Here is a 15,121-nt window from a genome sequence, read left to right as displayed (position 1 = left end):
TGTTTGTATTTTGGGTGGTCGCAAGACTACCCTTATTCTCAGGTTTCCCATCTGTCTGTATGTCCGTCTGTTTGTTTGTATGTAATGGACAGCTCTGGAGGCCAGAGTTCGAGGAGTTAATAGATTTTGATGAAACTTGACTGGTAGGTTCATACCAGGATCTCGTTGTATGCTTTTGAGCACCGTTGCTATGGACGCCACCGTTGCCTAGCAACGGGACTTTGAAATTTTTGAAAAAATCCAAAAAATATTTATATTTTTTTTTTTTGAAAATCAAAAATCTGCTTCCACGCTTTTATGCACACTATAATCAACCTCTTTGTCAAAAAATTTCAGCCCGATCCGTCAAAAACTGTATGACTAGTATGCAATTATATAGCGACCACTCATGTCGCCTACCAGCTAGTTTGTTTGTTTGTGACCCTACTCCTCTGAGCTCCCAAGGATTAATCATGACAAAACTTCATAGGATCATATTTTTTACCACGATGCACCTTACTCGGGGTTTTAAACAGTAATTTTTCAAACGTTTTCATTTTCTAATAATATACAACTTACAAACACACGAGGAACCACCTGTCGCAGTCTCCGAGAGTAGACAATGCTTTATAAAAAAAACAAAAGGCCAAATTGCTTTCAGATTTTCACCCAGGTACCTATATCATTGATGAGATGGTGAGCTCCGATCATCAATTATGATATCAGATGTGAAAAATAACTTAATTAAGATGTTACAACAATTGGTAAGTTCGGCAAAGGAGGAGTCACGTGACCTCTCAAATGTGCTAATCGCTGATCATTCAAAAACCGAAAATAGTACAAACACAACCTCTATTTATCGATGTAAAGGTAATTTTACTGCTCATCTAATGACATAACTCTCAAGGATGAAAGAAGAGTTTGTAGAAAAATAAAGTTACCGCCTCAACTTACTTCTCCAAATATACACCCTACAAAAATTCCTTTGTGGGATGAGGGAGGTGAAGGGTGGAGGAGGGGGAGGGGTAGGGTGGAAGTCCAGAGGGAAGAGGGGAAAGTGTGGGGTGAGAGTCCGGAGGGAGGAGGGGGTGGTGTGGGAGGAGGCAGTGGTGGAGTGGAATAAGCAGGGGAAGGGGTGGGAGGAGGTAATTTGCTCCTATTACATGAGGTAATTCTTTGTGTGCATGTATGTGTGTATGTACGTCTGAAAATCATAGAAAACAGGGCTGGTCAGATCTCCACCATATTTTGCATACGTGGTGGTAGTGCCCAGGGTAAAGTGGGGGTGGTGGACGATTTTCCATTGCTCCCGAAGGGAGCGGGTGTTTCTTGTATAAGAAGTTCAGTTTTCGAATCCCTCAAGCATTCGATCTATATGTCAGTGATCGTCCTCAAGTTATGTGAGAAAGTGGAAACTCTTGGGTCTCACTTTCAGCCATGTTCTTTCTTGGTCAATTCAAACCACAACATTAAGTTGGCAGACAAAACCAGTCGCCGACTGGGCATCCTCCATCGTACAAAGTTCTTCCTTGGCACACATGAACCCTTATCCACCTGTAAAGCTTTCATCCACAGCCGGATGGAGTACTGCTCTCCCCTCTGGGCTTCACATCTTGCTCAGCTTGATACCGTTGAAACCAAGGCCTTTAAGATTTATTGGAATCTCCCATGATGAAGCTAAGTCGATGGGACGATCACTTCACCATCACAGACAGGTCAGTGGTCTCTCGTTCTTCGACCACCTCCTTTCTGGTCTTGCACCCTCTGCTCTTTTCCGTGCTTTGCCCCCCCCCACCTCCACATTTCTGCCAACAACCCCCTTGAACCTCCTAAAATGTAGAACCAGTGTTCACCTCCACTCATATTCATTTCTCTTTTTCCCACCTGTGGAACCAACCTCCACATTCCCTTCAATCTCTTTTGTCCCCCCAGGTTGTCTCGACAGCCGTTCACCACCATCTCAGATCATCCCCAACCCACAACCATGATCTTTTCTACTCCCGTTACCTGTCCCTATGCCCACCTCCTTCCAACTTTCCTGTTTTACCTTTATGAGAGTTTGCTTCTGTATCCATCTTGTTCACCCCTGCGTGTTCTCCCCTCGTCCTCGTTCTTCCTCACATTCCTTATCTTCATTTTGTCCCTCAACATTACTGTTATGCGTTTCCCTTTCTCTTTCTGCAGTTCGTTTTGTTCTGTTGTGTGCTGATCCGTTCTATGTTCTGACTCCTCCATGGGACTCGACTATATATATATATATATATATATATATATATATATATATATATATATATATATATATATATATATATATATATATATATATATTTTTTTTTTTAAAGCAAAAATTACAAAAAATAATGATACCTGATGAATGAGAAACGCAACTCCAGGTGGCACTTTCACGGATAATGACGTCATAGTCCCTCAAGACGTAATAGTTGAGGCAGAATGGTGTGGAGACGCCGCACTTACCTGTGTCGTGAGCTATCTCGGCTGGGTTCGTTTTCCCCACTGGACTCTAAACCCGTACTTCCCAGGCAAGGCGTTGCAACACAAAGGGTGCTGTCCCACGGATGCACGTTAAGCCGGATGTCCCCTCTGCTCGCATTAGTTGGTGGACGTTAAGGATCCCACGGTGTCTTTCGACAAAGAGTAGGCGAGTTTATCACTGGCATCCTGAGCAAATTCTAAATCCTTTGCCTAAATTAATGCTGGGAAGGCAACGGCAAACCACCCAGTGTAATCCTTGCCGTGAAACTTCTTTGGCAGCGCCGACGCTCAGTAGTTGTAGAGTGGGTGGAGGTACCATGGGCGTTTTGCAAGTTTTAAAAAACTTCATTTTTCTCTGACATTCCTATGCATAAAATACATTTTTTTTAAAATTGTATTTTCCCTTTGAATAACGTTCAAAACAGAACATGTTATTATATCAACCATGGCCTCGGTTTGACACTGGATTTTAACGGTTAAGGTGGCTGGCTTAACATCCTAAGGTCTTGAATTCAAGCCCCTACTCCACCGTTGAATTAACTCCAGGTTGGGTTGACTCAGCCCGTCATCCTTCCAAGGTCGGCAAAATGAGTACTGGTGTACTGGTAATAGGGGCACTGCATCAGCGGCATGTGTAGTTCGTTCAGGATGCTTTGGATACCTCGGCTACTCTTCGTGAAAGACACCTTGCGATCGACAACGTCGACCAACGACCAGTGCCGGCAGACGTGTCATCCAATTTAACGGGCATCCGATTGACGGTACACGCATCAATGCTTCGCCCTGCACGTGAAGTACCAGGACGGCCGTTCACAGCTGGCTCGAGATACGGACCCGGGCGAGACAACTCAAAGGTGAGTGCGTACACCTGCAAGCTATCCTTCCAGGTCCTCTAAAGCGCAAATAAAAGGATCAATATAATCCTATTAGATACACCGAAGCCATAAATCCGAACCACACAAGGCGGTGAAGTGGTTAGCATTCTGGTGCCCACCAACTTGCCCGGCATTTATTTGCTGATAAAGTTCGAGATAAAAATCCAGAATGCAAAAGTAATCAAGTTTTTAAGTGTTCATAAAATTGTTCTAATCATTTACATGCGAATGCAGAAAGGTGTTATTGCCATAGCTTTCGGTTATATCTTACAAGATGCTCCAGCGTAACATCTGTGTGTGCAGACATAAACGCAGCGGGCACGGACGGAAAAGCCACTGGCAACTGTCGACGTCGCATTCGATGATTCCTTTTGGATCTACAAACGGTAAACTGTGTAACGAAAAACTCACGATATTCAAGAGATCACAAGTGAAGATGTCTGAAAAAGGCATCCTGCTCTCGATTCGAGGATTTAGAAGCGAACATGACCGGCATACTCTACAAAACAGCACCTCCTAATTGTACGGTGCATTTGACTCGGGCTGGGATCCAGAATACTAGAGGAGCCAAAACCAGAGTAGGGAAGCTCAGGAGCTACAACAGGGGTGTCTCTGAATAGACTTGGAGAACAATATACTACAGACAATGAGGACTCATTAATAATTTAACAGCAGAAGCAAAGGCCTCGCTGCACCAAGGACCATTTGTAAGACATCTTCGGAGTTGATGTAACGACCAGGCCCTCAAGACCAAAGAATAAGTCTGTGGTAGTGGTTGCCTCACCACACTGCACTCACAGCACCATTTCTGGTGCTTTCTAGAATTCCTCACTCCTCGTGCAATGATCCACGGTGACCACTCGTGCCACCATTTGTAACTGGTTGGACACTGCATGTTGCTACAATACATCTTACGAGTGCAGCAGGACGCTGTGGGGGTATGGGGTGGGGTGATGCAGTGTGGGAGAGGGTGGCAAATAATCATTCATTTTCTGGTAATCCTCAAGAACCCATTAGAAACGTGACCCAAACCCAATAATTGCATCGACAGAAGCTCTTACAGCCATGTGTTATCCATCTTTCCAGCCATTTCGCACAAACTGCCATCTGTCTACAATTTCTACTGCAACATTACCCCTTGGTACAAGAAACATTTCCTCATCACCTTGCCCCAGCATCTTTGAATAAAGGTCTTCATGTGCACTGGAGCCTACTGAATTCACCGTGCAGTAATGGAGAAAAGATGAGAGGAGGGATTGAAAGAGACAAATGAAAGGCAGATATATGGGGTCTCAAGATGGAAACTCAACTTCTCCATTCCCACCAACTCTTCAACTTCAATCCTTCCCAAGTCGGGTGGCGCAGACCCAGGAGTCGACCCAAAACAAGGATGCTCGACTCAAACAGGGCTTGTAGGCAGTGAACGTCAGCCCGATCCTGGCCTCCTGCCCCATTAGAGAAAGGACAAGATGGAGTCAGATTAATTGAGTGCCAACCCTGAATCCCCAGCAGGGCCCCCAAGTCAAGTCCATATTCCTGAGTTTCCTGAGTACAATGTCAAATCCTCATTCCCGAATCCACATTCATGACGGAATTCCAGTTTAAGTACTAAAGTTCAGGTCGGCGGTAGCCTGGAGATGACTCAGACATACGTGGATATTAAATACAGACTACTTGGTGTCAATCAACGGATTTGTAAATGCTGGTCGCCTGTAGTTACACAGTCAGCCAGTTTTCACCACCCTGGTCAAAATGTTGCTGTAACACCACGACTACTACTCTGTCGGGTAAATTATCTCCAAATGTAGTAGAAAGATTGCTATTACTACTACTACTACTACTACTACTACTACTACTACTACTACTACTACTACTACTACTACTACTACTACTATCGTCTTAATGGCCTCAATTTTCCCTCCTCTCTATGGGGTCAGCCAGGAAAGGTTTTTGTCCCACGTCTTTCACAAACCGGCTGGCTCGGCCTGACGGTAGACTGGCCAGGCCCAATTTGGGCAGGAATTTGTAATTAGTTCAGGTTTTGGCCATAATTCACTTACTCTTCATGAAAGACATCTTGCGATCTTGACTGCCCACAAGGTAAACATGCCAGCAGATGGGACATCCAACTTAACATCCATCCATGCAACGCCAATCAGACAGATAAATATAATCGTCGGGACAAGAATCAAACCCAGACGAGAAGTACACTACCTCTGCACGACGTTGGTTTGAGTGAAGAACAATAAAAATTAGAGTGAAGTCGATGGCGTGCCATCACAAATATCAACACTTCCCACTGAAAACAAAGTTGAAAGTTGGAAAAAGTTACACCAGAAACGACCAAATATCAAATTTTGAGGATTTCCACCCCCCCCCCCCCATTTTGACCTCTGTGATCCAAAATCCCCACCCCTGAGGCATGAACAAGCAGTCAAATGCAAAAAAAATCGCAACACATTTCATGCATCTCCCAATATTGATTTGCATACACAAAGTTTCATTAAAAAATGTTTGAAAATGTGCTCGCAATTGCATTTTTGGAATTTGACCTTTTGACCCTGCCCAAGGGGGTGAGGACAAATTTGTCACTGCTCTTGCATCTTCTTGCCATATGGTGATCAGAACTACCACGTTTGCTGAATTTCTGCCCAACCGTTTAGGAAGATACAGCGTGACAGACAGACAGACAACCAATTACAACATCCCCTCGTTTTTTTTCAAAAAGCATAGGGATAAAAATCGACAACTGAATGAGTAAGGAATGAGAAAACACATTTTTCAATACACCTGCTCGTTTTGAGATCGCTTTTAGAGTTTATAGTGTACTGCATAATACTGTGTGCGGTTCTGATGGCCAAGACAGAGAGGTATGCATGCTCACCTCTAAGCTGTTGAGCCTGGTGTCGAATCCAGACCCAGATATAAATTGTCATCCAAGTGTTTCACAGACAGGGTTCATTCGTGAAGACTAGGCGAGCTATCGCCGGCATCATGACCAAATTCCAAATTCCTACCATAACCAGCAGAGGGAACTGCATCAGGGGCACAGCCACGTCCTCAGCCAATGATGCTACCCAGCAGCCTTGTGCTGCATACGAGCGAACAAACAGACAGGGTGGTTCATCAACGTGTGTACCGTCCCTCGTATGGATGTTAAACTGGGTGTCCCGTCTACCAACATTAGTTGGTGGACGTTAAAGATCCCACCGTGTCATTTCGCAAAGACGAAGCGAGCTATGGGCGACACCCTGAACAAATTACAAATCTCTGCCCTAATGACTGCTGGGAGAGGGATGGCAAACTGCCCAACACGAACCTTGCCAAGAAACTGCTTCGATAGCACAGACGCTGCATCGAGTATGGTACAACGCATGGTAACACAGAGTATCGTACAAGGGATCGGATAATACGGCTGCAGTAGTGTAGTGTATAGTGCTAGAGTGTACAATACTGTTGTGGATTGTTACTTCTTAAGGAATCTTTCTTTGTGAGATCTGCTTGTGTTCGAACAAAACTTTCATATATGTAGTTTGCTTGTAAGTACTATTTCGAGTCCATCGACATGTTAAGTATCCAACTCACTCCTCCTCACTTCCCACTTTCCACGAATATCATGTACATTTCCCTTCCCTTCCGACATTCTCCCCTAAACTCGAGTATGCTCTGCAGTTTTGACATTTTCTCACATAACGCCTCGCCCTCCCCAAGCCGAGACTCCTCATGTAAGTAAATCTGTAGATCATTGCTCATACTGTGCTTATCCTTCATCAATTCGGTTCCACCACAGTTATATAATCAGTGTTCGAGCTTCACTTTCACAGCTCCTGCAGGTAAAGGTTTCACTCCCCATGTTTTCCTTTAATCTGTCCGTTTGATAACTGTCTTGTCCTTCATACAATATGTATAAAAGCACATGTACGAGCCTTAATTAGATAACGTACTGAACAAAGGCACAAATTATCCAACAGATGTTGAAGCCAGGCAGTAAAAGAAAGGAAACTCGGAAACTCGGTGAAAGAATCGGTTATAATTGAGCGAATTCCCAGTTGTACATCATTACAACCTGCATGATGTGACAGAAGTATAACAATCGTGAATAGGAAAAAAGAAATCTCTCTTTTTATAACTCAGAAATGTTGGTTTGAAATGTTGAAATGCATAAATGAGGGGGGCGGTGAGGAGGTGGGCGGTGGGGGTACTTTAAACCTATTTGCACAAACATTATGAAGAGAGCTTTGAGAAATCAACATCACCGCTCCAATCCTGCTTTTGTCTCACCTTCGAAGACCTGGAAGACCAGATATAGCTCATGGTGAGCCGTGTGTGGAAGCCTGGCCATCACAAACGGGCGAACAAAGAGTACTCAGATCAAGATACTCATGATAATCCAAGAAACGCCAATGGTTTGATTATTTTTCGTGTGTGTGTGTGTGTGTGTGTGTGTGTGTGTGTGTGTGTGTGTGTGTGTGTGTGTGTGTGTGTGTGTGTGTGTGTGTGTGTGTAATATATCCATCCATTGGGACCATATTCTGTGCAGAGCGTTGGTGCAGCCAAAGCAGTCTCCTTGGCAATTGGACACAATCCTGTACAGCTCGCCACTCCAACACAGGATACCAGCATACTAACACTCATTTTGCCGACCTCAGAAGGATGACGGGCACAGTCACCCCCACCTGGTATTAATTCAACAGCCGAGTGGGATTTGAACTCAGGATCCTAGGATCCCAAGCCCACCACCTTGACCATTAAGCCAACACCAGGCATATATATATATATATATATATATATATATATATATATATATATATATATATATATATATATATATATATATATATATACATACACATACATACATACATACATACATACACACACATGTTTGATTGGGGCGGTTGGAATTACACATTTTTAAAGAAGAAGAAGGCACTTCCAACCCAACGTAAAAACTCGATCAACTCTGCTAATTTGAGCAAAAAAGCAACAGAAGACCCAGTCTCAGGGCAACGTTTGCCGGCTTCATCAGGCACAATAGACATCAGGCGCATATATATATATATATATATATATATATATATATATATATATATATATATATATATATATATATATATATATATATATATATACATTTATGAAGCCTGGTGTTCGCTCAGTGGTTATGGTGGTGGCTTGGGATCCAAGGGTCCTGAGTTCAAGCCTCGTTTCCCGCTGAATTAATTCACCAGGGTGTTGACTCAGCCTGTCATCTTCCGAGGTCGGCAAAATGAGTAGCAGCTTGCTGGGATGACCGAGTCATTCGAGTATCCTGTGTCGGAGTGGCGGCCCGTCCAGGATTGTACCCAATAGCCAAGGAGACTGCTTCGGCAGCACCAACGCTCTGTACTACAGAGTATGGTCCTAATGGGGGGGGGGATACATTTATATATACATACAAACATTTCTACATTTAGATATGTATATACATACATAGATGTATACCTATATATATATATACATACAAATACGAGGTCCATCTAAAAAGTAATAGGACTTATCCTGCTGTATGCTCCACTTGCACAACTTGAATGAACGGGTTGCATCAGTCTTTTGAAACATTCCAGCAATATATATGATTGGTGATGGTTGACTGCGCTCATTGTGTGATTTTTTTTTTTTACAAGTCGTGCTTTACTTGTTGTCTAGTCTGAGTCGTCGCGCTATGAGCCGTGAGTAGAGACCCAATCTGAAATTTCTTGCCAAGCTTGGCAAAACACCTTCCGAATCCCTCGCAATGCTGCAGCAAGTCTACAGGGAAGAAACGATGTCACGTACATGTGTATTTGAATGCCACAAGAGGTTCAAAGAGGGATGGGAGGAGGTTGAAGTCGATCCACGCTGAGGAACTTTCCATCAACAAGGACACTGTCTGGAGCATCATCACTGAAAATCTCAAAATGCACAAGGTGTGCGCAAAGATGGTCCCCAAGCTGTTGGCCGAGGACCAGAAACAGCAAAGAGTTACTGTCTGTCAAGACTTTATCGAGCGCTCGAGGACGATCCAGACCTGCTCAGGATAGTCATTGCTGGTAATGAATCATGGATATTCGAAGACGATCCCGAGACCAAACGGCAGAGTCGTCAGTGGAAAAGTCCGGCATCACCAAGACCAAAGAAAGCAAGGATGTCGAAGTCGAAGGTGAAGGTGATGCTCATCGTGTTTTTTGACATCAAGGGCATCATCCACTTCGAGTTTCTACCACAGGGTGAAAGAGTGAAGCAATACGTGTACAAGGAGATCCTCAAGTGCCTCATGAGATTAGTCCAGGACAAGAGGAGGGATCTGTGGAGAACAACACCTGGGTGCTCCACCATGACAACGCCCCTGCTCACAGTGCCCTGAGCATCTGACAGTTTCTGGCGGAGAGGAACGTGCGAACTCTGGAGCAACCCCCAAATTCGCCAGACTTGGCCCCTTGTGATTTTTTTCCTATTCCCCAAAGTCAAGGGGGGCGATCAAGGGGACCCGATTTCCTGATGTGGAGGCCATCAAACTATTTTGAAGGGGACAAACTGTGATTCCAATATATTTTTTGGAATAAAATTTCTGTGAAGTCAATCCCATTACTTTTTAGACGGACCTCGTCTATACATATATATATATATATATATATATATATATATATATATATATATATATATATATATATATATATATATATATATATATATATCTTCTTCTTTCGGCTGCTCCCGTCAGGGGTCACCACAGCGGATCATCCGTATGATCCGCATTGTGATTTGGCACATGTTTTACGCCGGATGCCCTTCCTAACGCAACCCTGGTCGCCTCTTACGACACAGGGATATGGTACACCTATTTTAACCGGGGTATACACCGGCCCAGTACACTGGAACTCATTTCGCCAACCTCGGAAGGATGACAGGTTGAGTCAACCCCCTGGTGTATTAATTCAGTGGCCCAACGGGGCTTGAACTCAGGACCTTTTGGATCCCAAGCCGCTGCCCTAACCACTGCGCCAACTCCAGGCTCATATATATATATATATATATATATATATATATATATATATATATATATATATATATATATATATATATATATATATATATACATATATATATATATATATACACACATATACATATATATATATATATATACATATACATACATACATACATACACACACGTTTACATATACATGTATGTATACACATATATGCAGTATGTATGTGTGTATACATATATATATAGACATATTTATTCGGTAGTCGATCTATCTACCCTTATTGTCAGGTTTTCCGTCGTTATGTCTGTCTGTTTGTCTGTCCATGCCAGTACTCCGTTAATCGAAGAAGGATTTTGATTAAACTTTGGTGGTAGGTTCATACCATGACCAAGTTGTGCGTGTTTGAGAACCGTTGCTATGGACCCCTCGCTTGGCTAGCAACGGGCCTTTGAAATTTTCAAAAAAAATGTAAAAAAATAAAAATATCGAAATTCAAAAATCAAACTATGATCGTTTGTGGTCAACACATTCAGCCTCCTTGACAAAAAAATTCAGCCCGCTCCCATGAAAACTGTCGGAGAAGATAGACTTTGAATGAACCCTGGTCGAAAAAAATTTAAAAAACGAAGTTCGTTATATCTCAGAGACTATGAGTCAGACATACATGAAACTTGTATAGTAGGTTCATGGTATGTCCTAGTTATGCGTGAGAAAGAACCGTTGCTATGGATGCTTTTGTTGGCTAGTAATGGCTGAAAAACGACTAAATTCAACTTGATCGACTACCCATGTCCGCCGCCTACCGGCTTGTACACACACGTGTATATATATATATATATATATATATATATACATATATATATATATATATATATATACATATACATTTTCAGAAACATATATGTATACATATACATATACATATGAGGCCCCGCAAGGAGGAGTGATGTAAGCGACATTTTTTAATGATATGATGATGATAGGAGAAGGGTTAAAATATTGCTATATGGCATTAATTCCAAAATGGCCGATATTGTCCTTGCATCACTCCTCGCGGCGCCTCATATATGTATATATATATATATATATATATATATATATATATATATATATATATATATATATATATATATATATATATATATATATATATATATATATATATATATATATATATATATATATATTGTTGCGGTTCTGGAAACTGCATCCCTCCAACACCAATAGCAGCCAACATGCAGTGGTCCCCAGTCAGTTATTTAATTAATGTATGTTCAGATAGTCCCTTCCTTCTTGTCTGGTTGGTCAAACGGGACAGTGCTTTGTGTAAATGTCATCGTTAGGTCTGATTAAACCTCTGAACTTTATTCCTACTCTTTCTTTTTCACTATTCCTGAGATAAATCCAAGCAAGGGGTCCTCGCGTGGCCGGCAGGCACTCCGTTTGGACACCCATTGGTAAAAACACCAGCCGCGCCCTTCGTAAGAATGCGTCTTCACAGAAGACCAAGGGCAGCAGTTGAAGCCAACAATAACTGCCAGCACTGCATGGAGCACGTGCAGCACGATGACCCCCCCACCCACTGCTCAGGCGATCAGAGGTATGACCAACACACCAAATGCTAACAACATGCAGTATGCATGTGGTGCACTCTTCTTCAATCCAAATATCCATTAATAAATATATCTGTCCCCTTTTCAAACCAAATCTCCATTAATAATTGTATCCAATCCTTTCCCTCAATTCCCTGACACAGATCAGGGCTGGCATCGTGCACACGACACAGCTTCTGATAACCGTGAACACGATGCTCAATGACGGGTGGGCCCGCGCACTGACCACGTGTACAAGGGTGGACTCACGTGCAGTTGTGATACTGTATCATCGTGCAGAACAGGGCACGAATAATACACATCTTTGGTTGGGTCTGCGCATGGGGTTACAATAACGTCTTACCGTCGGTCTTCGCTCACCTCAACGGCCACAAATGTCTCCCGCGGATGGCAGACATCCTCCTGCACCTCTGCTTCAATGCAGCTGCTACCAGGCAGAGGCTTGCTGTGTTTCCGGATTGCTCAGGCCGCGTGGCACACCACGGAGCAGGCACATTGTCCAGCACCAACCGCGGGTCGCCAGGGCACGGCACAGGGTTTGGTGCAAGACGATTCATAGCACGGGGTTCGGTGCAGGACAATTCGTATCACGGTGCTCGGAGCGACACGATTCCGCAGCTTGGAACCATCTGGGTGGAAGTAAAGTGGAGCCGCTTCCGGTAATGGCACCCGGCCCATGTTCTGGCCAGGGCCCAATTAGAGCGTCCGATTCAGATGACAACACATCGCTTCAGGTCGTCACCCCCACCCCACACCACGGGTCTATAAAAGGACGGGTCAAGGAGCCATGTGTGTCGTTCCTGCTCATCGTTCCTGTTGGCTCGTTCTGTCTGGCTTGGGATCGACAACCCACCCATTCGCCTGCTGGCTCCACCCTTTTTTTACCAATTCAGCTGCTGACTCCACCTTCTTCACCACCTCGCCACCCTTCTCTGCCCATTTGCTTTGGACTCCGCCTCTCTCCACCCATTGGCTTCTGACTCCACCCAAGTCCCTCCCTTCATGCCTGACGGTCGCGTTTCATTCTCTGGACCAACGCTCGCTGCACGAAGTGCCATGAAGCAAGAGACAACGTGCCAGCTGTCAGCGAGGTATCGCCCAGTGGAGCATCTCCCCAAAACGTGTTGGTGGTGCGGTCGGGCAACTGTGCAAAGTACTGAGAGACCGTTAGCCTCATCTCCTCTCCTTTTTCTCTTCATTAACTCCTCTTCATTGGGTTGTGTGTGTGTGTGTGTGTGTGTGTGTGTGTGTGTGTGTGTGTGTGTGTGTGTGTGTGTGTGTGTGTGTGTGTGTGTGTGTGTGTGTGTGTGTGTGTGTGCGTGCGTGTGCGTCTCTGTGTCCTGGCACCTGTCCTCGCTTAAGTTGAGATTGTGCAAGAATTTATATTGGGATAACTCTACTGCGTCTGCTTTTGTATGTTGCTTGTATATTGCCGCACCTTTCACATTTCTTCGTATTCCTGCTGCAGACAACAATAAACAACATTCACTGTGCCACATATCTCTCCTCGCCTGCCTATAATAAATCCTTTGTAGAAATGTTCCTAGCTCGTTTTTATCTGTTCTTTCATTGATCCATCATGTTCCGTATCCTAACATGGTGGAGCCAGGACTTTATTCCCAATGATCCGATCTTTTAGCTGGTACATCCTTGGCAGTGTCGCTCGCCTGCATCTGATCCGGTAAAGTGATCTGGTTCGGACAAGGCGTACCGAGGGCATGTCCCACAGTAATTCAGTCACATGATTAATTAGGTAACCCGATTAACCCAGAGATAGGAGGACCCAAGGTCACATGGTTGAATTATTGGCGTTCACGGTTGGTTAGCGGCCCGCCGCGTCACGGATTATCCGTGTGCGACGGCCTGCAATTCAGGGGAGTCTGGTGGGAGCCCAAGATACCCCCCCAGTGGTCTTCTCACCCGACCCCCGGCCCGCAACATTATATGTATATATATATATATTTTTTTTTCTCGCAATATCTGTGTGTCTGTCTGTCTGTCTGCGACCGCCGTTTCTCGACGACCGCTGGTCCAATCTCATTGAAACTTGCCAGGAATATTGCCGGGGACCCGCGGATGTGCCTTTTCGAGGTTTGATGTCGATCGGACGAGCCGTTCCCAAGTTACGGCCATTTTACTGCTTTTTCAGTGTTGAAAAGGTGTATATATGGCAGCTGAAGGTGTCGTTCCACCTTCTCACCTTATCATGCCAATTTTTTTCCCAAATTATTAATAACCGGACAACCACCGGTCCGATCGGATTGAAACTTGCCAGGAATATTGCCGGGGACCCGCAGATGTGCCTTTTCGAGGTTTGATATCGATCGGACGAGCGGTTCCCAAGTTATGGCCATTTATCTGTCGACCAATGACAAGACATGGTGCTATGATATCACAAATGACGTCACAATTTTCATTGACCCTCAAATGACCCTCAAAAAATGTTCACACTGCTCGGATGTAATATTCTACGTATGCAATTATGACGTCATAACAAAGGCATCTATGACATCATTTAAAAAAAATCATTTCCCAGAGAGTACTTGACCTGTCACATATGCCAAGTTTCAATTTTTTCCATGCAGTAGTTTCAGAGACAGAGGTCCAGTGTTTCTTTTTTTTCTAACATGGCTGCCAAACCACGTGACCTATGACATCATAATTATCATTAAAACATTCTACATGAGTAGTCACACCCATGGTGAAAATGGTGTGTCAATCTGTCCGGTTCAAGATAAAAGGAAACAACAAAATGCACGTACGGGGCGATTGCTTAACCCCGCTTTTTGCGCGACTGAAAAATTATTATGTCCGGATCCGGATCTTCACTAATATCAAATTAAATTGTCGTTGTCATGTCCAGATCCGGATCTTCACTAACATCAAATTAAATTGTCCTCTTGTGCTACCCAACCTGTCCACCAAGTTTTAATCCGAATCCGTTCATAACTTTTTGAGATACCCTGCTCACAGACAGACAGACAAACAAAGAGACAGTGGTGAAAAACTAAGCTCTGTCCACCCTCGGTGGTGCAGGTAATGAGCCGAATTGGACTGGCGTGCCAGAAGACAGAGGTTTGAAATTGGAGGTTAGAATATGGCTGAAGGCAGAAGTAATAAGGATTTGGAGTCAAAATATCTGGAA

At 43.9% G+C, this 15,121-nt stretch overlaps 1 long non-coding RNA gene across 1 annotated transcript; it reads right to left on the bottom strand.

Annotated features, from left to right (window-relative positions):
• Positions 1 to 2,942: 2,942 nt before the first annotated feature.
• Positions 2,943 to 8,020, bottom strand: LOC147028230 (uncharacterized). The gene is made up of 3 exons (XR_015056920.1): positions 6,232 to 8,020; positions 4,571 to 4,792; positions 2,943 to 4,277 (listed from the first exon to the last, which is right to left on the bottom strand). It is a non-coding gene; the product is annotated as an uncharacterized LOC147028230 (long non-coding RNA).
• Between the last annotated feature and the right edge of the window lie 7,101 nt (positions 8,021 to 15,121).

Source organism: Eptatretus burgeri, chromosome 4, assembly GCF_056783735.1.
Source record: "Eptatretus burgeri isolate ZD-2024b chromosome 4, Ebu_testis_v1, whole genome shotgun sequence".
NCBI classification, from domain to species: domain Eukaryota; kingdom Metazoa; phylum Chordata; class Myxini; order Myxiniformes; family Myxinidae; genus Eptatretus; species Eptatretus burgeri.
This window is presented reverse-complemented; position numbering and strand designations above follow the sequence as displayed.